The sequence below is a fragment of the Miscanthus floridulus genome, chromosome 19 (assembly GCF_019320115.1).
Source record: "Miscanthus floridulus cultivar M001 chromosome 19, ASM1932011v1, whole genome shotgun sequence".
In the NCBI taxonomy this organism is placed as follows: Eukaryota; Viridiplantae; Streptophyta; class Magnoliopsida; order Poales; family Poaceae; genus Miscanthus; species Miscanthus floridulus.
In genome coordinates, this window is record NC_089598.1 from 95,291,090 (window position 1) to 95,315,586 (window position 24,497).

At 47.4% G+C, this 24,497-nt stretch overlaps 1 pseudogene; it reads left to right on the forward strand.

Annotated features, from left to right (window-relative positions):
- The first annotated feature begins 1,883 nt into the window (after window positions 1–1,883).
- On the forward strand, window positions 1,884–9,118 carry LOC136526417 (putative glucose-6-phosphate 1-epimerase; annotated as a pseudogene).
- Window positions 9,119–24,497: the final 15,379 nt, after the last annotated feature.

Below are 24,497 nucleotides of genomic sequence, written 5' to 3' on the forward strand. Positions count from 1 at the left end.
ATAAGTGTGCTGGTCTTGCCTTCCGACAAGATGAGCTTTATTTGTTATCGCTTCCTAAAAATATGAATGCTATGAGCACTGAGAATGAGAATGCCTCCTCATCTATGAATGCAAGAAATAAGCGGAAGAGAGTTTATAATGTATCATCAAAATTATGGCACTATCGTGTATGCCATATTTCGTGGGGGAGAATAGAACGATTGATTAAGAAATCAATTCTTCTGCCATTAGAATTTTCAGATTCAGAACAATGCATCGATTGCATAAAAGGAAAATATGTTAAGAAAATAAAGAAAGATACCAAACGAAGCGCATAAATTTTAGAAATAATTCACACAGATATCCGTGGTCCTTTTCCTGTGAAATGTGTGGATGGTTATGATTTATTTATAACATTCACAGATGATTATTCTCGTTATGGCTATATTTATTCAATTAAGGAAAGATCAGAAGCATTGGATAAATTTAATATATTTAAGGCTGAAGTAGAAAATCAACATAATTTAAAGATTAAGATAGTAAGATCCAAACTTGGGGGGAGTACTACGGTCGACATACCCCATATGACCAAGTTCCTGAACCTTTTGCAAAGTTCTTATAGGAAAATGGCATAGTTGTCCAGTACTCTACACCGGACGAGCATCAACAGAATAGAGTAGTTGAAAGACACAACTGTATCTTAATGGATATGGTGAGAAGTATGATAAGTTACTCCACCGTATCGATAAGTTTATGGATGGAGGCGTTAAAAACCGCCATTCATATTCTCAATCGAGTACCAAGCAAGTCAGTGCTCAAAACACCATATGAATTGTGGACAGGTAGGGAACCCTCACTTAACCACTTACGTGTGTGGATCTATCCAGCTGAGACCAAAATATTTAACCCAAACATTGGGAAGCTAGACTCCAAGATAGTCAGTTCCCATTTCATTGGCTATCCAGATAAGTCAAAGGATTATCATTTCTACTGTCCTGATAGACATACGAAGTTTGTAGAAATAAGACATGCTGTGTTCTTAGAGGATGATATGGTCAGGGGGGCATGGTAGCATGAGAAATTAACCTTGAGGAGAAGTGGGTATACGTGCCCACTCCGATGGTTCAGGAGCTATTTTTCTCGCTACATGTTGCTGCTGCACCAACAGTACAAGACACTATAGTAACGACACCTGTTGTTAGTTCTCCCGTGGCAACAATAAATAAATGTGAGGAACATGTTCTTCAGAATCCTATAGAACCTATTGTCGCACATGAGGAAGAGAAACAACAGCCACATATAGAACAAGCGCCATCTAATGAGGCCCCCAGAAGGTCTCAAAGAGCCAGAAAATCAGCCATTTCTGATTACTACGAAATCTATGAATGTGAAGAATTTCAAATGAAGGGTGATCCCACCTCATTTGAAGAAGCCTTGAGAAGCGCTTACTTATCAAAGTGACTTGAAGCCATGCAATATGAAATGAGATCAATGAGCACCAACGGTGTTTGGGACTTAGAAAGAATTCCTAACGGAGCCAAGATAGTAGGCTGTAAATGAGTCTACAAAACTAAATATGACTCCAAAGGGAATGTGGAAAGATTTAAAGCGTGACTTATGTCGGGTATTTATATTAGGGATGCCAAAAGCAAGGAAGTTAGCATCCATGCTGACTTCCCCAGATGGCTCAAGATGTATTAAAAGGTCTCGTCTGACCCCAAGGACATGGGCTCTGTCTCGCCCGACCTCAAGGCCATGGGCTCCGTCTCGCTCGACCCCTTAGGTACGGGCTCCGTCTCGCCTTCCTGAAGGACACGATTTCTGTCTCGCCCAACCCCAAGGATGTGGTTTCCGCCTCTTCCGACCTCGAGGTCGCGGGCTCCGTCTCACCCAACCTCGAGGCCATGGGCTCTATCTCGCCCAACCCCTTGGGTGCGGGCTCCATCTCGCATGACCTCGAGGACACGGGTTCCATCTCGCCCAAGGTCACGGGCTTCGCCTCGCCCGACCTCGAGGACACAGGTTTCATCTCGTCCGACGAGGATCCATACCGTCGCTAACCACTCCAGGTCCAAGCGTATAGGCCTAGGTCAAAACTCTAACGCTAGGGAAGAGGCTGTCATGCCTTGATGTAACCCATGGCCATGACGGTCCATACCTGAGGATTCACATCAAGAATAGTGTCGAGCGTGCTAGTGCTATTCCGCCTAATCCTCGTACAGACGCTGATAGGCGCGTCAGTTCACCACGATGCTCGTCGAGATAGAGTGGAACGCCATGATCGGCAAATGACGCCTACGCATGGTGCCAGTGATGAACAGGGCCACGACATGGAGCCATCCTTGTTGACATCTATAGGATCAGTATGAAGGAGAAGAAGGACCCGATGACCCTAGAAACCTTCTTCTCTCTCTCATTCTTATAACCCGTGCTTCCCCTTCGTCTATAAAAAGTGAAGCAGGGCGCTCCATGGAGGGAGGATCAGAACAGGAGATCAGAACATGAGATAAAAAAAACATAAGAGCACGACATGAGCAGACGGCTGAGCGGCAATCGAGCTCTCAGCATTCGTTCACCCCTTCCATCAGAGACTTGGGATCCTTTCCCTCTCTCATCTATTTTTAACCCTTACTACAAACCAAGTGCCGGTAACATGAGCAGTAGCGAACTAGACGTGGGGACATTCTGCCCGAATCAGTATAAACCCTTATGTCCTCTGAGCACACCATTCGAGCCAAACACGCGAATACAAATTTACTCATCGGTGTTCCGAAAACACCAACAATTTACGCGCCAGGTAGGGGTTTTTTGCGCATCTTGACGTTCACATCAGGCCTTGGTTGGCTAGTCACGGTGTTAGCTAGGTCCCAGGCGTGCACGTGCGCTTCGAGAACCTAGACTTCATCATTACAACGGAGGAAGAGTTGGTGTAGGTCCCCACTACCGTCCAACCTCTCCACTCCGCTGGCCTCGACGCGATCGCCGAGGCCCTTGAGGAGCTACAGCTGCATGCACCAGAGGCCCACACCCCTAGGAGCGACTAGCTCCTTGGCTTCAATTATAGGAGGCTAGAGCGCCAGCTCTACGCCTTCCTGGGACCCCAATCGTCCCGGGAGGGCCTACGTCGCCTCACCTTCTCGTTCACCAATGTCATAATGTAGCTTACCGGAGGAGAGCCGCTCTCCCCGAAATACCTCATCTGGAGCGCCCCGATAGCGCTCCAGTTCGGTCTACGCAGCGCCACAGAGACCGTTGGCCACCTTGTGGTGCAGCGCACGCCCCTATCCCCTACGAACGATGAGTCCATGGGGATGACCGAATACATTATAGAATCTTTCCATGACCTTCTCGTGGGAGAATCGGAGTCACCCTCTGACTCTGACTCTAGCAGGAGGAGCCATCACCCCTCGTGAGAATGTTTCATGGCAGGTACCCTTGAGGAATGCATCAAAAGCATCCATGAGGGAGGGGCTACCCTAACAGATGACCTCAACGACGAGGTCGAGGGGGATGCAGGGGCCCATTATGCCTACGGGTAGAGCAACTAAGGGCGTGACTCCAAGAGGTTGAAGAAGCATGACTCCAGCTCGAGCGAGAGATCGAGCACCACGAAGACGGTGGGCGTGCGCACGCTGTGGCCCACGACGTGAACCAGAGGATCATCGAGGACGACAAAGCCCTCCCACACTTTACCCAGGCTAACTAAAATGTCGCTGCCACAACGGCCTTGCTCCAAGGGCTTTCGCAGCCCGCGACACCAGAGGATCGTTGGGACCATCATGAGATTCGCATGCTACTTGAGCGTACGGCGGCGCAGTAGGCCGAGAGCTCACTGTCCCAACGACGCGAGCTCGACACCAGCCAGCTCACGCCCTTAGAGCAACTCGACAAGGACGTGTTAGTCCACTAGGCGCAGCCCTAGTGCATGAACGTCTCAACCTCCATCGTGACACGTGCAACACCCTAGATGCCCATAGGTGTGCCCGCAACGATGAGAGGGAGGAGGCTAGCTATGGCTACCATCCTCGTCGTGACAGACACTATGACAGCGGCGAGGACCGAAGCCCAAGCCCCAACTTACCGGGACCTCAGGCCTTTGGCCGACACATCCTCAACGCCGTCTTCCCATCGCGGTACCGACCGTCGACCAACATCTCAAAATACTCTGGGGAAACAAACTCCGGACTATGGCTCAAGGATTATCGGCTTGCTTGCCAAGCCGGTGGAGCAGATAGTGACAATTTCATTATCCGCAACCTTCCATTGTTCCTGGTCGATTCGACGCGAACGTGGTTGGAACACCTTCCGCCCAACCGAATCCAAAGTTGGGCGGACCTAAAAGAGATCTTCGTGGAAAACTTCTAGGGCACATACGCGTGTCCTGGGAACCCATAGAATCTCAAAAACTACCGACAGAAGTCTAGGTAAACTCTTCGTGGGTACATTCGGTGCTTCTCCCGACAGTGCAATGAGCTGCCCGATGTCGCCGACGCCGACGTCATAGGAGCTTTCCTGTCTGGGACCACCTGTGAGTCCCTAGTTCACAAGCTAGGACGTAAGGGCCCATGAACCACCAAGGAGCTCCTCGACATCACCACCAGCCATGCCTCGGGCGAGAAGGCGGTCAGAGTGATCTTTGACCGCCTCAAGGGCAAGGTAAAGCGGGATGAGGACGCTGGCGAAGGCGCCTCCAGCCGTCCCAGCAAGGAGAACAAGCAGTGGCGCGAGGGCTCGCTCGTGGGTGCCATCGACCGCAAGGGGGGTCGGAAGCCCGCTGAGGGCACCCCGGACCACTTTGAGAAGCTGCTCGAAGGACCATGTCCGAACCATGCTTTCCCCGTCAAGCATCTATGCAAGGACTGCGGTCTCATGAAGCAGTTCTTGTCCAGAGGCTCCAACATGGGGGAGCATAGGAAGGACCCCAAGCTGGCCGTAGATGACGCCGAGGGGAAGGACGATGGATTTTCGGTGTTGGATGGCTACCTCATGATCTTCGAAGGGTCGACGGCCTATGACTCTAAGCGTCGCTAGAAGCTTGTGCGCCGCGAGGTCTATACGGCCGAGCCGGATGCGCCTTCCTTCCTCCGATGGTCGGAGTCTACCATAACCTTTGATCGGACCGACCACCCAGAAAGCGTCCCGCAACTGGGAAGATACCCACTTGTGGTCTACCCGATCATCGGCACGAAGCTGCTCATCAAGGTGCTGATAGATGGAGGCAGCGGCCTCAATATCATGTATGCTGAAACGCTCGACGTCATGGGCGTCGACCGATCGCACATCCGGCCGACCGGGGCTCCTTTCCACGGCATCGTGCCTGGAAAGCAGGCCATACCACTTGGGTAGATCGATCTGCCAGTCACTTTCGGGAATCCAACCAATTATAGGACGAAGACCCTTACCTTCGAGGTAGTCAAGTTCCACGGGACCTACCACGCCATCTTGGGACGTACATGCTACGCGAAGTTTATGGCCGTCCCCAACTACACCTATCTGAAGTTGAAGATGCCGGGTCCATGCAGGGTCATCACCATCGGCACCTCTTCCAGCGTGCCTAAGAGTGTGAGGTCGAATGCCGCGAACACGTCGCGACAATTGTCGCCTCCAAAGAGCTTGCGGCCATCAGAGAGGAGGTCGTCGAAGAAGCGCCCGACCCCAAGCGGTCGGCTGGGTCTTTTGAGCCTGTAGAGGGCATCAAGAAGGTCCTCATACACCCAGCGGCTCCAAGGGTACAGTGGTGCGCATCAGCACCACGCTTTTATCCGAATAGGATCTAGCCGAATTGTATGTCAGTGTGTGGTCTTCGATGAATGGAACAAACAATTATTAAGCTGCTACTAGTATATTCATGGGTATGTCCTGCTTGTCTCAAGTTACTGCTCCGTCTGTATGCATCATTTCAGTAGGTACTAGTATAGTAGTACTAATGTTTTGCTATCCACCTTGCTCATCTATTACTGCGACGCGAGAACAATAAATTCAGAGACTGTTCATTCACTACTCTGCCTGTATTCAATTTTTAGTTCTGAATATTTAATTTATGGCTTGCATGCTTTTGTTTGTCTAGTAGCACATAATCTGTTTCAGTACTGTTACGTGTGAATTATTGTTTCAAGTTTTAGAGTCTGATATTCAGTCTTCAGCTGTGCATCCTCTGAATTTTTTCTCTCCACTATTTTGCTCTGTATTTTAGTCTGCAGTAATTTTCTTTTCTGTCCAATCCTTCTTCCTATTGCAGTTGAAATTTGCAGGCTTCACTGGCCGTGACACACCAGCAACAATTTACAATTGAAAATGTGGATTAAATTTTCTTACATCGAAAAGGTCACCGTCCAGTAATTGCAGCAACTAGTTGGCAAATTTTACTTGAAATCTCTGCTCGTTCGTGATCTTTTTCTTGTGCTTGCTGCTAGGAGAGACCGAACAACAGTTTTTTAGCAGTGACCCATCCGACAGACTGCTGCTGCTCAGTCATTTGTCAGTTTGATTCAGTGTTCCCAAAATCTTTGCTGGTTGCCAATCTTTGGTTGCTGTGTAGCTGAGTTTTCAGCAAGTTTTTTATTTGTACCTTGTTCGATTGCTTCCATGTTGTTCCTAGGGTCGACACTTCACTAGTTGAGGTGTGTGACCTTGACAATTAGAAGAACCACGAACTGTTAGATGTATACCGGTGTCTATCTCTGTTTTCCAAATGAATGTGTCATGTCCTTTGCGGTATCAAGGGGAAGGTAGTCCATAGCAGTTTTAGAGAAAAAAAAACATGAAGGAAAAATAGTAGTCAAAACAAAGATGGCAATATACTGCTACAGATGTACCTTTTTAATGCATTGATGCTATCTAATTTCTATTGGTGCAGCACCAAGACAAAAACAATATGTTAACTCTCTAAGGTCATGCCCAGTGGTTCAGTTTTATAAGTTGTTTTATTCAGTTTCATTTTTTTGTTTTTTGATTGTCAGTGTTTCAGTATTTTTGTTTTTTCAGTATTAATGTTCCTTTTAGTTTTAGTTCATTGAGTGATGGTTAATCCATTGGATTGATATGTTCTTGTGCATCACAATTAGGTTGTACTTTTATTTTTTTTGAAGTAAACAATTAGGTTGTACTCGTATTTGGTGTCCCACATGGTTGGTTCCTGAAGCTAATATTGTAATTTTGGTACTCTATCAGGCTGAAATTAGATCTTCGTTGTGCCTTAAGAAGGTTGGTTATTAGGTGCTGGGGTAGGCATCTGGACCTGTTCATTACTACTATGGGATAATTAGATGGCTTGTATTTTAAGCGTTTTTAGGAGTCTAATTTTGGTCCAACCATTTATCTGAATACTTGTTAACTGATTGTTATGGCAATGACATTGTTTATTGTTTCAGATTGATTTTCAGTACACTATTGTATGTTACTCTGCATAACCTTCATGAATTTGTTGCATATGAATGTTTTCCTTGTTCATCTATGAATCAGTAGTGATTTTGCTTGGTAACATGTCTGGACCAAAGGACTATCTATGCTCCCCTCCTTAGATTTAGAATTGCTACATCCTTTTTCTATGTTTTTTTCTGTTCAGTGGCATTAGTTTCAGTGCAAAACTAATGGTGGGGGGGGGGGGGGGGGGGGGATAGAACTATTAGAATCTTTGATTTTTTTTTCTTGGTTGTCACATTTCCCACCAGGAGGCACCTTCAGATTTCTATAAACTGTAGAAGTGAAATTTGTGCTGTAAATTGACAATGTTCATGCAAATTTAGAATGAAGCAACCTGAATTTGATATCAAATCTCCTTGGGTTACCTAATTGGTCAGTATACCTTGCTTACAAAATGTCTAATTCCACAAAATTAGCTCCATTGGTCAAATAAGAAATCTGATATGTTGTTATTATGACGAAGAAATGTATGGCCCTAACTTGAGGCTTAGTTGTCACCAAATTACATTTTGAGCTATGCCTAACATACTTTCATAATCAATGATCTGTTACAATTCAGAAGAACAAATAAGCATTCTGTTTTCCTGATGTTACTAGAAATTTTACCATATTATGCATATTTTGATACTTTCCACCTTGATTCCAATGAAGTGAGGATAGAAGGTCTGGAGACCCTTGATTATCTTGACAACCTTAGCCAGCGGGAACGTTTTACCAAACAGGGAGATGCTATAACATTTGAATCAGAGGTACCTTTCCTCTGTTTTGATATACATTCGACATGAATATGTGGGGTTTATCTGAGCATTTCAGCTATATGGATTAGTTCATTGAGAGTAAATTTGCTACAGTTGTCTTTTGGCTAGATGGATACAGTTGCATCCATGAATTTTCACAAATCAACTCGTGATTGTAAAGAGCTCTCTGAGTTTACTTTATTGCTGTTATCTGAGTTTACTTTATTGCTGTTCTCTGAGTATGTGCAAATAGCTTTAACCTGCTCCCCTGTCCCGGTTGAAAAATACTTTTGAGATTTAACTGGTAGTTGCCATCTGGGAACTTGCAACAAGCTTGAAGAGTGGTATCTGAAATTAGTTTCAAGTCAAGCATATTGATTTATTGAAGCTCAGCTCGTCAAAGTTTGCTTATTCTTTTTGCCTGCTCTTGAGTCTCTCTCGTTAATTGTTCCATATTTAGACCTAAAGGTGGTAACTACTGGTGCAGGTTGATGGAGTATATGTTGGCTGCCCAGGCGTAATAGCTGTTATTGACCATGACAAGAAACGCACATTCGTCGTCCGAAAAGAAGGCCTTCCTGATATTGGTAAGATGATACGCTTTTGCTGCCTCGTCGAACGAGATAACACAGTTTCGTAATCGTGTTCCTACACTTTTATCTTGGTCGGCTGCATTCAGTTCTGTGGAAGTGGAACCCCTGGGAAAAGAAGTCCAAAGATGATGACAGACTTTGGCGATGACAAGTACAAGCAGATGCTGTGCGTGGATGTGGCGGCAGTCGAGAGGGTCATATTCAGCCGACGAGGAGTGGACGGGGAAGCTGGAGCTCTCCGCCGTGGCGTCGACCAACATCAGCGACCACTTGGATCACCCGGCAGGCTGTAGAGCACTGGGTGGGTTCGTTCGCCCCTACTTTTTAGGTCCGGCCCTGCAGGCTGCACCGCTGCAGTATGATCTGCCTGCCAGGCGTGTCATGTGAGTTAAACTTAATATCAGATGCAAGTATTGTTGTGAATCTGTGATCGACATGTTCGATGTTCCTGGAGTACGAAGTCTCAAGTGTTATCTGCATCTTTCTACAACATCTCGGAACAGAGGCGCTAACAGTCCCGAAGCTAACTTGTACTGCTACCATCAGTCCTAGCAGTTTTTCAATCAGTTGGCGCCATGTTAGGGTTTTAGTATTTCAATCATTTTTTTATTGTGCTCAGCTTAATAAAATCTGATTGTTTTATTCCTTCGTATCTTCTAGTTTTAAAATCAGTTTGAGTTGTGATGTGTCAGTTCTTGACTGGTTGAAAATCTGGTTGATTGAATGAAATAGAATCAACCGAGTGTTGTGTAGTCACTCCCTAAACAAAACCCTCTGCAAAAGAGACGCAGACGCTTATGCGTGGGTGTGTCGCAGTGTTTTTATGCATGTTTTGTCAGGATTCCTACTCATGGGCAGGCGCCGGTTAAGCAGCAGGCCTCATCGGAGCATGAAGAGGCCCAAGATAAAGAGTACCAAGGTGTTTGGGCCAGAGTGGGTCGCCAAGTGAGCCCAGTTAGGAGTATATGTGAGTTTTGCTATATGTGTGTTGGTCTCTGCCTGTGGAGAGGCATGACTATTGTAACAAACAACCCTAAACTCGAAACCTGAGATTCATCTACCTTCCTACCTCTGTTGTTCTTCTCGCCTCTCCTCTGTACCTCTCGTTCCGTCCCCTTTGCTGCTAACAAATTGGTACTAGAGCCTATCCTTCCTTGGCCGAATTAGTCCATCCATCCGCCTAGATCGGAGGTTGCAATCCCTGCCTCGATTTCCATCCTAGAACCCCACAAATCATCCATGACCATTTCACCAGGTTTAGGAAGCACATCGGGGCCATGGATCCCAATACCAAGCTTCTTCTCGATGAGCTCAAATCTATGAAGACCTCCCTCGAGTCGTCTCTCGGCGGTGAATCGGAGAGGTGGAGGCATCGCTGGGCAAGCGGATCGGGGCCATGGAGCATTCCATCGCGAACCGGTTCAATCGCTTGGAGGAGGCCGCTAAGGTGCTCGACGAGTGGAAGCCCAAGGTGGATGCATCGGTGGCGGAGCTACGCGCGGAGTTGGGCGAGGTCTGCAAGTCCGACGCCGTGGTGGAGCAGATGCGCAAAGAGATGACCGCGCTCCACAAAACTGTGAGTCGTGTGGTGCTCGACTTGGACCCATCAGCATCCACTGGGGTCCTCAAGCTCATCCCGTGGTGGCCACGGAGACATCATCTGTCGGGCACCCGGCCATCGGCCCATTTGTTGGGCATGACGCGACACATCACCATCGGGGGTCCGAGCCCATGGCTCAACCCTCGGTCAAGGGTAAGCTCATCGAGACCCTTCCCCAGCCCACTCATCAGTATGTTCTTCATAAGTCGCTTTCTAGCTCGGCGCTGGATTTGGGGGATCGGGAGTTTCATAGTGCTGGGGGCGCACCGCATGAGCATCACACGCATTGGGGGCTACAGTACTCTAGTAGTAAATTGCCTAAGATGGATTTTCTAGTTTTTGATGGGGAGGATCCGAAGCTGTGGCTTAGTCGTTGTGATGATTATTTCGACATGTATTTTGTTGAGCCCAGTCAATGGATTCGTGTGGCCTCAATGCGGATGACGGGAGCCGCGTCTTGCTGGCTGCAGTCCTTAGATCTTAAGGTGAAGAAGATTAGTTGGGAGGAGTTCTATCAGTTGGTCCTTGATCGTTTCGGTCGGGATCAATATGAGTTGCTGATTCGACAGTTATTTCACATTCGTCAGTCCGGGGCTGTTCAGGAATATGCTGACCGATTCACTGGCTTAGTTGATCAACTCCTAGCTTATGGCAAAACCACAGATCCTTTGTTTTATACATTACATTTTGTGGATGGGTTGCGTGATGACATATGCTCTGCTGTTCATATGCAACGACCTTCTACCGTGGATGATGCCTGTGTTCTTGCCCTGTTGCAGGAGGACTGGTGGATCTTAGCCGACGGAAATCACCATCCAAGGCCGTGCCCATGCTGTAGCAGGCGCCGGTTCTTGATCACAGTGGGCGTGTCCCTGCTGGTGGCGTGGCCGGGGAGGATCGATGTCCTCGGGGCATCGAGGACAAGCTGAATACTCTTTGCTCCTATCGACGCGCCCGTGGCCTCTGCATTCGTTGCGGAGAAAAATGGTCTCGCGACCATAAGTGCCCCGAAGCTCTTCAGTTACACGCACTTCAAGAATTCTGGGACATATGCAATGGTGAAGAATCAGAGTGCTGTGAGGAGGCAACCACTGAAGATGATTGTACTTAGGTTTTTGCTGTTCAAGTATTGACCACAGTCGCTGCACCAACACCAGTTCGGTCTATTCATTTTGAAGGCACCATCCAGGGCATTCCTATTCAGATTCTGGTGGACTCAGGCAGCTCTTGCTCATTTGTTAGCACCACTCTGGCCACTAAGTTGACATGTGCTACATCTCTGGCCAATCCGCCAAAAGTTCGCATTGCTGATGGTAGTATAGTTGAGTGCCCGCAATCTTTTAGTGCTCTATCTTGGGAAGATGATCATTGCAAGTTCACTTTAGCTTTCTTGGCTCTTCCAATGCCCTCATACGACATGATAATTGGTATGGACTGGCTGGCTACCCATAGTCCGATGCAAATTGACTGGCAGCACAAGTGGGTTTTGATTCCCTACGGTCAGTCTACAGTGCGTTTGTAGGGCAAGCTTAGAGAGTTGTCGGAGGGCTCAGTCATTCATGTTACTGCACTTTCTTCTGATGATCATACTCAGCAAGATTCTGTTCCTCCATCTGTCCCAGAATTGTTAAAGGAGTTTGAGTCAGTGTTTGCTCCTCCAACTGGTTATCTGCCTGCTTGGCCATTTGATCATGCTATACCTCTCATTCCGGGTGCATCTCCTGTGCAAGTTCGTCCCTATCGTTATCCACCCTCAGTCAAGGATGAAATAGAGAGGCAAGTCACTGAAATGCTCAATGCTGGTATTATTCAGCCTAGCAAGAGTCCCTTTTCATCATCTGTTCTCCTGGTCAAAAAGAAGGACAGGACATTCTGGTTTTGTGTTGATTTCTGTCACCTCAATGCGATCACAGCAAAGGCTACGTATCCGGTTCCGGTAATTAAGGAGTTGCTGGATGAACTCACCCATGCATCCTAGTTCACCTGTTTGGATCTCACTGCTAGTTATCATCAAATTCGACTGCAAGTGAGCGAAGAACCGAAGACGGCTTTTCAAACTCATTCGGGACAATATGAATTTTGTGTGATGACGTTCGGAATGACTGGTGCTCCGGCTACTTTTCTGAAAGCCACGAACACTACTCTGGTGCCATTGTTGCGTCGAGGAGTCCTGGTCTTCTTCGACGACATCCTTATTTATAGTAAGTCTCTTGAGGAACATCTGGTACATCTCCGGCAAGTGTTGGAGCTATTGCGCCGTGACCAGTGGCAAGTTAAGCTGTCCAAGTGTGTGTTTGCTCAGCATCAGTTGAAGTATCGTGGGCATGTGATTTCTGAGCAAGGCGTGGCCACGAATCCTGATAAGGTGTAGGCCGTTCTACACTTGCCAGTGCCCTCATCTGTAAAGGAACTCCGCAGCTTCTTAGGGCTGGCAGGATATTACCGGCGCTTTGTTAAGCATTTTGGTGTGATCACTCATCCGCTGACGAAGTTGCTCAAGAAAGGGGCTCTGTTTGTCTGGTCCACTGTACATGATGCTGCTTTTCATGCTCTCAAACAGGCCCTGACTTCTGCTCCGGTGCTGGCCTTGCCGGATTTTCCACGCCGTTCTCTGTGGAGACTGATGCGAGTGGGACAAGAATTGGCGTTGTGCTTACTCAGGATGGCCACCCACTAGCTTTTCTTAGCGAGTCTCTTTGCCTCCATTCCTAGGGTCTCTCGACATATGAAAAGGAATATCTTGCCATTTTGCTGGCGTTGGATCATTGGCGAAGTTACATGCAGCATGCTGAGTTCCGTATTATCACTGATCAGAAAAGTCTAGTTCAGCTATCTGAGCAACGTTTGCATACCCACAGAAAGTGTTCACCAAGCTCATTGGACTGCAATACCAAATTGTGTACAGGAAAGGGGATGACAACAAGGCTACTGATGCTCTGTCCCGTATGCCAGCTGTGAACTGTTCAGCAATTTCTGTGGCTCAGCCTCAATGGTTACAAGACATGGCTACTTCTTATGAGTATGATTCTCATGCCCAGCAGATCATTGCTAAGTTGGTTGTTGATCCCTCAGTGGTGCCCCGTTTTACCTATCGGGATGGTCTGTTGCATTATGACCAGCGAGTCTGGATTGGTCATCAGCCTGGTCTGCAGGATCGTATCATCGTTGTTATGCATGACAGTGCCATTGGCGGTCATTCCGACATTCCTATTACTTATAGGTGCATTAAGCAGCTGTTCGCCTGGACGGGTCTCAAGTTAGCTGTGCAGGAGTTTGTCCATTCTTGCTCGACATGCCAGCAAGCAAAGCTAGATCGCTCCTGTTTGCCAGGGCTTCTACAGCCATTACCTGTTCCTAATTGCGCCTAGCAGGCCATTTCTATGGATTTTATCGAAGGTCTTCCATTATCAGGGGGCCTCAATTGTATCTTGGTGGTAGTGGATACCTTCTCGAAGTACGCCCATTTCATTGGTTTGAAGCATCCCTTCACAGCTGCAACTATGGCTAAGCTTTTTCTGTCTCAAGTTTATAAGCTGCATGGGCTACCTAATGCCATTGTGTCTGACCGTGACCGCATTTTTACCAGTCACTTCTGGAAAGAGCTTTTCAAGTTGGCAGGTGTGGATCTTTGTATGAGCTCTACGTATCATCCGTAGTCGGACGACCAAACGGAGCGAATCAACCAGTGCTTAGAAGCCTTCCTCCGATGTTATGTTCATGCTTGTCCCCGGCAATGGAGCTCCTGGCTTGATGTGGCGGAATTCTGGTATAACACTTCTCTGCATTTTTCTTTGGGGCGTTCGTCATTTGAAGTGCTCTATGGATTTACTCCCTAGCAGTTTGGCCTGCATGCTGCCAATGACTCGCCAATTTCAGATCTGTCTTAGTGGCTCCATGATCGTGAACTCATGACAGATCTGATCAAGTAGGACCTCCACCGTGCTAAGCAAAGGATGAAAAGACAAGCGGATCAGAACCGTTCAGAGCGCGAGTTTCAGCCAGATGATTGGGTGTTCTTGAAACTGCAGCCTTATGTGCAGTCTTCTTTGGCTGATCGTTCTAACCAGAAGCTGGCGTTCAAGTATTTTGGGCCCTTTCGCATCATTGAGCGCATCGGGTCAGTGGCTTACAAGTTGGAGCTTTCGGCCTCCTCTTCCATTCACCCCGTTTTTCATGTTTCACAGCTAAAGAAGGTCGTGGGTGCTCACCATATTGTCGAGAAGTTGCTGCCACCATCATCTGTTCGCTGGAGTATTCCTGAGAAGATCCTTCAGCACCGTACAATCATTAAAGGATCAACACCTGTGCGCCAAGGTTTGGTCAAGTGGTCTCAATTGCCTTCTTCTTTGTCTACCTGGAAAGATTTGGAATATCTTCGTCAGCAATTTCCTCGCACCGCTGTCTGGGGGCATCCAGGCGCGCAAGAGGGAGGGGATGTCAGCATTCCTACTCCTGGGCCGGCACCGGTTAAGCAGCAGGACTCATCGGCTTCAGCTGAGGCAAGAGGAAGCATGAAGAGGCCCAAAGATAAAGAGTACCAAGGTGTTTGGGCCAGAGTGGGTCGCCAAGTGAGCCCAGTTAGGAGTATGTGCTGAGTTTTGCTATATGTGTGCTGGTCTCTGCCCGTGGAGAGGCGTGACTATTGTAACAAACAACCCTAAACTCGAAACCTAAGATTCATCTGTCTTCCTGCCTCGCCTCTGCTCTGTTCCTCTCATTGTGTCCCCTTTGCTGCTAACAGTTTTGTACGATGTCCCAAATTGGAATAAACAAACCCTAACCCCCTTTTTGTATTGTGCATGATTGTACGTACTACACGTTACCTTTCCTATTGCGACGAACCGACGACCGTTGTTACTTTAAAAAAAACAGCGCGGTCTCGTAACTTGAGCACCCATAGTATATATAGAAATATAGAAAAACTCATGAAGCACCCGTGTTTCATGGTTCGCAGCACAAGTGGAACGGGAAAAAGAAAGAGACACGACACGATCGACCTTGCTGAACGCTGACGCCGCACTCCAAAAGTTGTCCAGCGCCCAGCGATTCCTGCCTGCGCACGCACGAATCCATCCAAGCAAAAGAAACGACGTGCGTATCGGCCACCGTAGCGAGCCGGGCGCCGGCACCGGCCACCTCTCCCGTCCCGTCAGCCGCAATTGTTTATGCCGCCGCGCGATGTGGCCGCACCGCGGCCACCCGCCCCTCCTGCCTGCACCTGGATGCATCTTTTCTTTTCTTTACCACTCATACTGATCGATCGATCGATTAGACGACCCTGCGACCCTCCGGCGGCCAAACCCCACTAGAGGCGGACAGCACACGCTGGTCGCTGGATCTATCTCGGACCCCGTCAGGACGTCACCATCACACGCTCACGCTAGCCTGCTCTGACGCGGATCGATCTCGATCTCGGGTGGTCGTTGGGTCGCGTAAGCAAATCGAACGGCAAAACGGCGCCGCAGGGCATGTGTGTTTAGTATCTGATCCACACCTGAAAGTTTCGTTGTTAAGGAGTACTATTACCGTGTGTTTGTTTGGGACCAAGTCGATTGGATGGATCCAACCTAGTTTTTGGATGGGATGAACCCATTTCGGGTTTACTTTGAGGGATCGCAACCGTTTCGGTTTTGTTTGTTTGGTACGTGGAATGGAGCGGGTTTAGATGAATGGCACTGTTAACTTCATTAGTAGCTATCCCACATGGGATCCACCTGTCAGCGACTCCACCTTTTCTAACACCTCTTGTTGTGAACTCACGACGCATCGGCCTACCACCACCACCGCAGCCCGTCCTGCACCGCGCCGCCCTGCCCCGGCGGCCTACCGCCCCACCGTGCCACCCCGCGCCCCTGCTGGCCCCGCGCGCGCTGCCGTGCCACCTCGCCCCAATGCTGGCGGCTCGCGAGACCCCTTCTTCTTCCCCAGGCCATGGATCCGCAAGCTCCTCCTCCCGTGCCGCTCCTCCTCCTCCGCAACCGGTGTGGGCGTCGCCGCGGGCTCCTCCTCCTCCGCCCGGTGTGTGCGCAACTCCTCCAGTCCTTCTCCTTCGCGACCGATGTGGGCATGTGTGTGTAGTATCTGATACGCACCTGAAAGTTTCGTTGTTTAGGAGTACTATTACCGTGTGTTTGTTTCGGACCAAGTCGATTGGATGGATCCAACCTAGTTTTTGGATGGGATGAACCCATTTCGGGTTTACTTTGAGGGATTGGAACCGTTTCGGTTTTGTTTGTTTGGTACGTGGAATGGAGCGGGTTTGGATGAATGGCACTGTTAACTCCGTTAGTAGCTATCCCACGTGGGATCCACCTATCAGCGACTCCACCTTTTCTTCCACCTCCCGTCGCGAACTCGCGACGCATCGGCCTACAACCACCCGCGCAGCCCGCCTTGCACCGTGTCGCCCTGCCCCGGCGGCCTACCGCCCCACCGCGCCCCTGCTGGCCCCGCGCGCGCTGCCGTGCCGCCTCGCCCCAATGCCGACGGCTCGCGAGACCCCTTCTTCTTCCCCAGGCCATGGATCCGCAAGCTTCTCCTCCTCCGCAACCGGTGTGGGCGCCGCCGCGGGCTCCTCCTCTCCGCCCGGTGTGTGCGTAGCTCCTCCAGTCCTTCTCCTTCGCGACCGATGTGGGCATGTGTGTGTAGTATTTGATCCGCACCTGAAAGTTTGTTGATTAGGAGTACTATTACCATGTGTTTGTTTGGGACCAAGTCGATTGGATGGATCCAACCTAGTTTTTGGATGGGATGAACCCATTTCGGGTTTACTTTGAGGGATTGGAACCGTTTCGGTTTTGTTTGTTTGGTACGTGGAATGGAGCGGGTTTGGATGAATGGCACTGTTAACTCCGTTAGTAGCTATCCCACGTGGGATCCACCTGTCAACGACTCCACCTTTTCTTCCACCTCCCGTCACGAACTCGCGACACATTGGCCTACCACCACCAGCGCAGCCCGCCCTGCACCGCGCCGCCCTGCCCCGGCGGCCTACCACCCCACCGCGCCATCCCGCGCCCCTGCTGGCCCCACGCGTGCTGCCATGCCGCCTCGCCCCAATGCCGGTGGCCCGCGAGACCCCTTCTTCTTCCCAGGCCATGGATCTGCAAGCTCCTCCTCCCGTGCCGCTCCTCCTCCTCCGTAACCGGTGTGGACGCCGCCGCGGGCTCCTCCTCCTCCGCCCGGTGTGTGCGCAGCTCCTCCAGTCCTTCTCCTTCGCGACCGATGTGGGCATGTGTGTGTTGTATCTGATCCGCACCTGAAAGTTTCGTTGTTTAGGAGTACTATTACCGTGTGTTTGTTTGGGACCAAGTCGATTGGATGGATCCAACCTAGTTTTTGGATGGGATGAACCCATTTCGGGTTTACTTTGAGGGATTGGAACCGTTTGGTTTTGTTTGTTTGGTACGTGGAATGGAGCGGGTTTGGATGAATGGCACTGTTAACTCCGTTAGTAGCTATCCCACGTGGGATCCACCTGTCAGCGACTCCACCTTTTCTTCCACCTCTCGTCGCGAACTCGCGATGCATCGACCTACCACCACCCGCGCAGCCCGCCCTACACCACGCCGCCCTGCCCCGGCGGCCTACCGCCCCACCGCGCCACCCCGCGCCCCTGCTGGCCCCGCGCGCGCTGCCGTGCCGCCTCGCCCCAATGCCGGCGGCCCACGAGACCCCTTCTTCTTCCCCAGGCCATGGATCTGCAAGCTCCTCCTCCCGTGCCGCTCCTCCTCCTCTGCAACCAGTGTGGGCGCCGCCTTGGGCTCCTCCTCCTCCGCCCGGTGTGTGCGCAGCTCCTCCAGTCCTTCTCCTTCGCGACCGATGTGGGCATGTGTGTGTAGTATCTGATCCGCACATGAAAGTTTGTTGTTTAGGAGTACTATTACCGTGTGTTTGTTTGGGACCAAGTCGATTGGATGGATCCAACCTAGTTTTTGGATGGGATGAACCCATTTCGGGTTTACTTTGAGGGATTGGAACCGTTTCGGTTTTGTTTGTTTGGCACGTGGAATGGAGCGGGTTTGGATGAATGGCACTGTTAACTCCGTTAGTAGCTATCCCACGTGGGATCCACCTATGAGCGACTCCACCTTATCTTCCACCTCTCGTCGTGAACTCGCGACGCATTGGCCTACCAGCACCAACGCAGCCCGCCCTGCACCGCGCCGCCCTGCCCCGGTGGCCTACCGCCCCACCGCGCCACCCCGCGCCCCTGCTGGCCCCGCGCGCGCTGCCGTGCCGCCTCGCACCAATGCTGGCGGCCCACGAGACCCCTTCTTCTTCCCCAGGCCATGGATCCGCAAGCTCCTCCTCCCGTGCCGCTCCTCCTCCTCCGCAACCGGTGTGGGCGCCGCCGCGGGCTCCTCCTCCTCCGCCCGGTGTGTGCGCAGCTCCTCCAGTCCTTCTCCTTCGCGACCGATGTGGGCACCGCCATGACTGCTGGGGCCGGGGCGAGCGGGGCTGGGCCGGCGCAGGAATGGGGTAGATGCCGGCGTTGGGAGGGGCGGACGCCGGCGCTGGGGCCGGGGCCGGGAGCGTACGCGGACGCGGAGACAGAGGAGACGACGTTGGAGTGGGTTCGCTCGGTCCCCTCGTTTTGGAGGAACCAGCTGAACCCAAGTATTGAGGGAATATTCCCATCTGGGTTCAACCCATTCCACTCAATCTTGAACCCAAACAGCAGATCATCTGGGACCGATCCAGGATATCCCACTTGAACCCTCAAACCAAACACACGTTAATCTATCTACTGCTGATTGAGTGAACAGTGACAGTGGATCATGTATCATCTATCATCGCAGCCGGCTGGGGCAGGGACCAATCATTGCTGTAGCTCTAGCTCGCAACAGCAGCTGTCCGTCTCTCTGGCGTGTGATCCTCGGCTCTTCTAGCTAGCTAGAAGATCCAACGGCTCACGTGACGATGAGACGAATTTTCAAAGACAAATCGCACCACCACGGCACCACGCATGTGCCTTTCGTCGTAAAGGTGGAGGACCCAGTCCATACTTGACAGGCCGCCTTGCCTTGTTTGCCTGCCAACAGTACTGCTCTTCTACGCAACAGCGAGCAACGTTGTGTTTGTGTACGTACGTACGTACAGTGCCAGTGGCGGAGCCAGGATTTTTTTTAGCCTGGGCAAAGACATAACGTCATACTAATATTGACAAGTTCAGGAAAAAAATAGCACACAAAATTATGTAATAATTTTAAATTTTAAACTAAAATAATCTTTTAGAACACAAGTTCACGGTGGCTCGAAAATTGAAAATTAAAGATAAATCCAAGTGAACAACAGTAGTACATCATCCATTCCATTTATCCCCTACATATTAGAGAATTGAAATTTACGTGCCTGGCAAAGCCTCCTCCCCTCTGCTATTTGCATTTTTTGTGGTAAAATGTGAACTCAGAAGCTGAGAGTGTGGTGACGTCCAACAGTGGAGTCGCGTCGGCTTTGCTCTACTGCTCTATGTGTCGTAGCCAGCACCCTCTACACTGCCTCGTCTTCTCTGTCTCTGAGCTCCCGTTCGCTTCGCTAAAAAAAATAAGCTAAATTACTATTTCAACTGATTTGTTGTGAGAGAAAAATACTATTTCAACTAAAAAAATAAGTTGAAAAGTACAGATTACGAGACAAAGTAACAAAGCCTCATGTGTGTACAGTGTACTTGGGTCTAAGGTGTCACACTCCGCAGCAAGGGAGCCCGGCCAGCCGCCTAGGTGGCCGGGCCTTGGGCTCCGCCGCGTGCGTACGTGCAACCTCTCGCCGTTCAGACTAGCCAACCAATTGTCGACCACGAACCAAAAAAAAAAAACAAAGGAGAGTACTCTACGTGTATCCAGATCGCGGACGAACGTTGCTGTCAGCCAGCAGCCCCGTCGCGCTCCTGTCCCGTGAATATTTGTACGGAGCAGGGAGCACGAGCACTCGTGCTGCGCGTGAGGCAGCCGTCCTTGTCCGGCCGCCCCCACACGAGAGCTTCTTCCAGAGAGAAAGAGAAAGCCCAGACCAGCTTGGGCCGCAACATGCAGCGGATACTATTGGAACGAAAAACACTTGCATTCATTCATGGGCGCGCAACTTGCGAGCTTTAATTCGCCCGCCTGCCTACTTGCCTTTCTTTCTTTCTTTTTCAACCAAAAGAACACAAGGTCGTGGCTACCAGTATTTTTTTTTTCATTTTGGTTTTGTTTCTACTCGTACCAATGGGAGGGCTATCTTCTATTTGTATAATAATAATAAACTGAATTAATGAGTGCCATGAATATTTGTGTAGTTGCTCACCGTGTTTCACGTCGTAAGATATGGACCCTAGCTATTATTAATTGCGAAACAAGCTTAGTGTCTGTATATATATATACACACACGTATTGCTGACACACACACGTATTGCTGACAATGAAAAGCGAAATAAAATAAGGAACACATGGACTATCTCGTGAGGCCAAACAAGGGCCACGTTTGGCTCACTGTATATGTGAATATAATAAGGCTATTAATTCTTTTTTAGCATTAATGTATTTCTTTTTCTCAGACTCTTTTGGTATGTATGCAACAAAAGATAGTAAGAATTCTATAATAATTACATAAAAAAGATACTAATACTTATCAGTTATCATACTAGATAAGTATTATTAAAACTGTCAAAAAAAATTATAGTATATTATTTGAAGTCATATATTATAGTACTTTTTTTTAAACTTGGTCAAACCTATGATAGTTTGATTTCGATAAGGACTAGAATTCCATCTTTTTTAGATAGATAGGTACTGCTGTCATAAGGCATGCCAGCCTCTCGTTCATGCGCATGTGAGCAATGGTGGAGCTAGACGGTAGAGGGCAAAGAAACAACCCCACCCACAAGGTCACAGCAAAAAAAAAGTATCTACCTTCGTCCTTGAGATAATGTAATTCTAACATTAAAATATTATCATATTATCCACGGTGAATGTGCTAGGATTAACTTGTGGGGGCCTAGGCATGTTGTTGTAACAAGAAGTGTCATATAAATGCATAATGACAATAAAATACTCCTATATAGTTTGGGTGCAATCATTTGTCTTGGTCCAACCAACACACGAGGAAAATTAAAAAATATATAAATGCACGTGTCATTTTTGTTGTTAACTAATTTATCTCCATTTTTCAGAAGAAAAATGTCTCCAAACCCTAGCATCACATTTTTTTTTGTCGGGACGAATAGAGTGCTTGTGCTAACTGATATTTCATTGACAGGGAAATTGTAACACTTTGAAGCCATATATGCATACGTATTATTGATGTCTTCTAGACGTTATACATAAAACAGACTAGATACAATTTTAAGTCATATATTCATTATTCATATGTTAGTTCATCTAAAACTTTTCCTTACCATTCTGGTGTCATGTTTGATGAGATTTTAAGTTTTAACCCAGGGCATACTTAATTAGTACTCTCTCCATCTCAAAATAACGCACATCACAACTGACCAGATTTATAGAAAATATTACATAATATGAATATTTGTATCTATAAATAGATTCATTATAAAAAATGCATTGCGTGATTAGCCTAGTCATAACTATTTGGAACAATAATTATTAGTATATATTTCTAGTATAAATTTTATTTTAGGGTAGAGAGAGTAATAATCTATATATTGCTAATACCATGCTTACGAGCGTCAATAACTCGGTATCACTTATATTACTAGTACAGTGCCCGTGCTAACGCCACGACTTTATTTTAAGGATGCACATGAAAGCAACCAAATGACGATATTTTTTACATAGTTTAAGTTGTACGCAATTGTATATGACCATATAATTCAAAAAACACTCATGCATAACAAACACTTGCGTTGCAATGGGAGATGATTTTCAAAACCGACACAAAGATCACTTATTCAGCACGGCAAGCAACATGCAAGCTTCACAGTGCATTCGAGAAAAGATATCCATGACCTGAGAAATGCAGGCTAGTTTTTTTTTTACTTTCAAGAGAACCCCTGAGAAACCAACTTTGGATCATTACACCTATCATATCTGATAGCTGAGCAGACAACTGAAATATTGGTGTTCACTTTTACAAGAATAAGTTAAACGGAAATAAAGCCATAACAATTTTTCCTTTTTGAAATAACACTCTCGCTAGGAAGTAGTTAAACAAATATTACAATCTACAGAGTCTTAGCATCATCTGTTTCAAGCCATATTAACAACCATGACAATAATATGATTGATAACCATCGGTGATAAAGCAAGCACTGGGTAGTGTTCTCGTGAATGAAATATATGGCATGTGAAAAGTTACTTTGCATCTGGCAGTGTTCTCCTAGGATTTAGGTTTCTAGAACGCCATATCAATAAGTCAATTGCCCTCCAAGAAATAGGAAGGCCACACCTTATAGAATCTCTGTATGATGGCTCCTTTCTGGCTTTGATTTCCCTACAAGCAATCATGCATTGAGAACTCTGAATTGAAAATAGAATAGAACTGGACATAAATGGAATCCGACTACAAGCTAATTTGAAGCAAAACCAATCTCTCGAGCAAATAAATGGACTTACAGTAGAAGTTTCCATGGGAAAAGAAACTTCCTCGATCTCCCTTCTTGCAAACTTCTACTGCAGGTCTGCATTTGAGCTCAGCCCTCCTAATTCCTGGTATGCATTGACTTGTTTGATACTGGGACTTGGGAACTAATATTTATGATAGAGGCAATGGATACTACTAAGTGAAACTATAATAAACTTTGTGCACAATTTATTTTGCTTCTTCTGCCCTTATTTTAAATCTAAATTATTTTGAGGTGCAAAATTCTTTCTACTGTATTTCTGGAATCATTCAGGTTAAACATAGTAGTAATTTTGAGACCTGAAATCCTCTGCTGGTTGACAGGGAATTGATGATAAAGTTATCACAGTGGTTTTTCTTAAAGGTGGCACTGAGTTTACAACCATCGTGGTTGATGTTGGGACTGCTAACAACAATGATCTTGTTTTGCTTCCAACAAAAGTATGATACATATATTGTTTTAGCCATAATGTGATAATTTGTTTGCCTAGACACTCCATGAAATCATTATCATATACCTTTCCCACATTCAGTTCGTGCTGGATATTGATTGTTAAACACTATTGACCTCATGTTTCATGGTGCAGCTCGCCATCTAAGGTAGCTCTTGGTATTCAAGTTTATGCTTGTCGTTTCAGTCTCTGTTTTATTCTCCAAGATACTGGCGGTAGTAGGAAGCTTAATCTGCAGTTAGAGATGGAACATGAAAATACTGCATGTACTGGCCAAGTGTAGTTATTCTGTTGCTTGTCTCTGAGCCACCTGATAAGTCACACACATTATCCATTGATGTGCACTCACAGTATCCCTCTACAACCAACATTAATATTTCTATTTATGTGCCTAGAATTTCATATGTTAGGATGTGGTGCTTGAGAATGTTTTAACAAATATTTTTATTTATGTGCCTACATTTTTTTTCTTGTATCTGTGTATATTTCATATAATCCAATTTTGAGTTTTTTTTGGTAATTTTTGGGAAGTTAGGATCCATTTATTTGCTCGAGAGATTGGTTTTTCTTCAAATTAGCTTGTAGTCGGATTCTATTTATGTCCAGTTCTATTCTATTTTCAATTCAGAGTTCTCAATGCATGATTGCTTGCAGGGAAATCAAAGCCAGAAAGGAGCCATCATACAGAGATTCTGTAAGGTGTGGCCTTCCTATTTCTTGGTGGGCAATTGACTTATTGATATGGCGTTCTAGAAAACTAAATCCTAGGAGAACACTGCCAGATGCAAAGTAACTTTTCACATGCCATATGTTTCATTCACGAGAACACTACCCAGTGCTTGCTTTATCACCGATGGTTATCAATCATATTATTGTCATGGTTGTTAATATGGCTTGAAACAGATGATGCTAAGACTCTGTAGATTGTAATATTTGTTTAACTACTTCCTAGCGAGAGTGTTATTTCAAAAAGGAAAAATTGTCATGGCTTTGTTTCCGTTTAGCTTATTCTTGTAAAAGTGAACACCAATATTTTAGTTGTCTGCTCAGCTATCAGATATGATTGGTGTAATGATCCAAAGTTGGTTTCTCAGGGGTTCTCTTGAAAATAAAAAAACTAGCCTGTATTTCTCAGGTCATGGATATCTTTTCT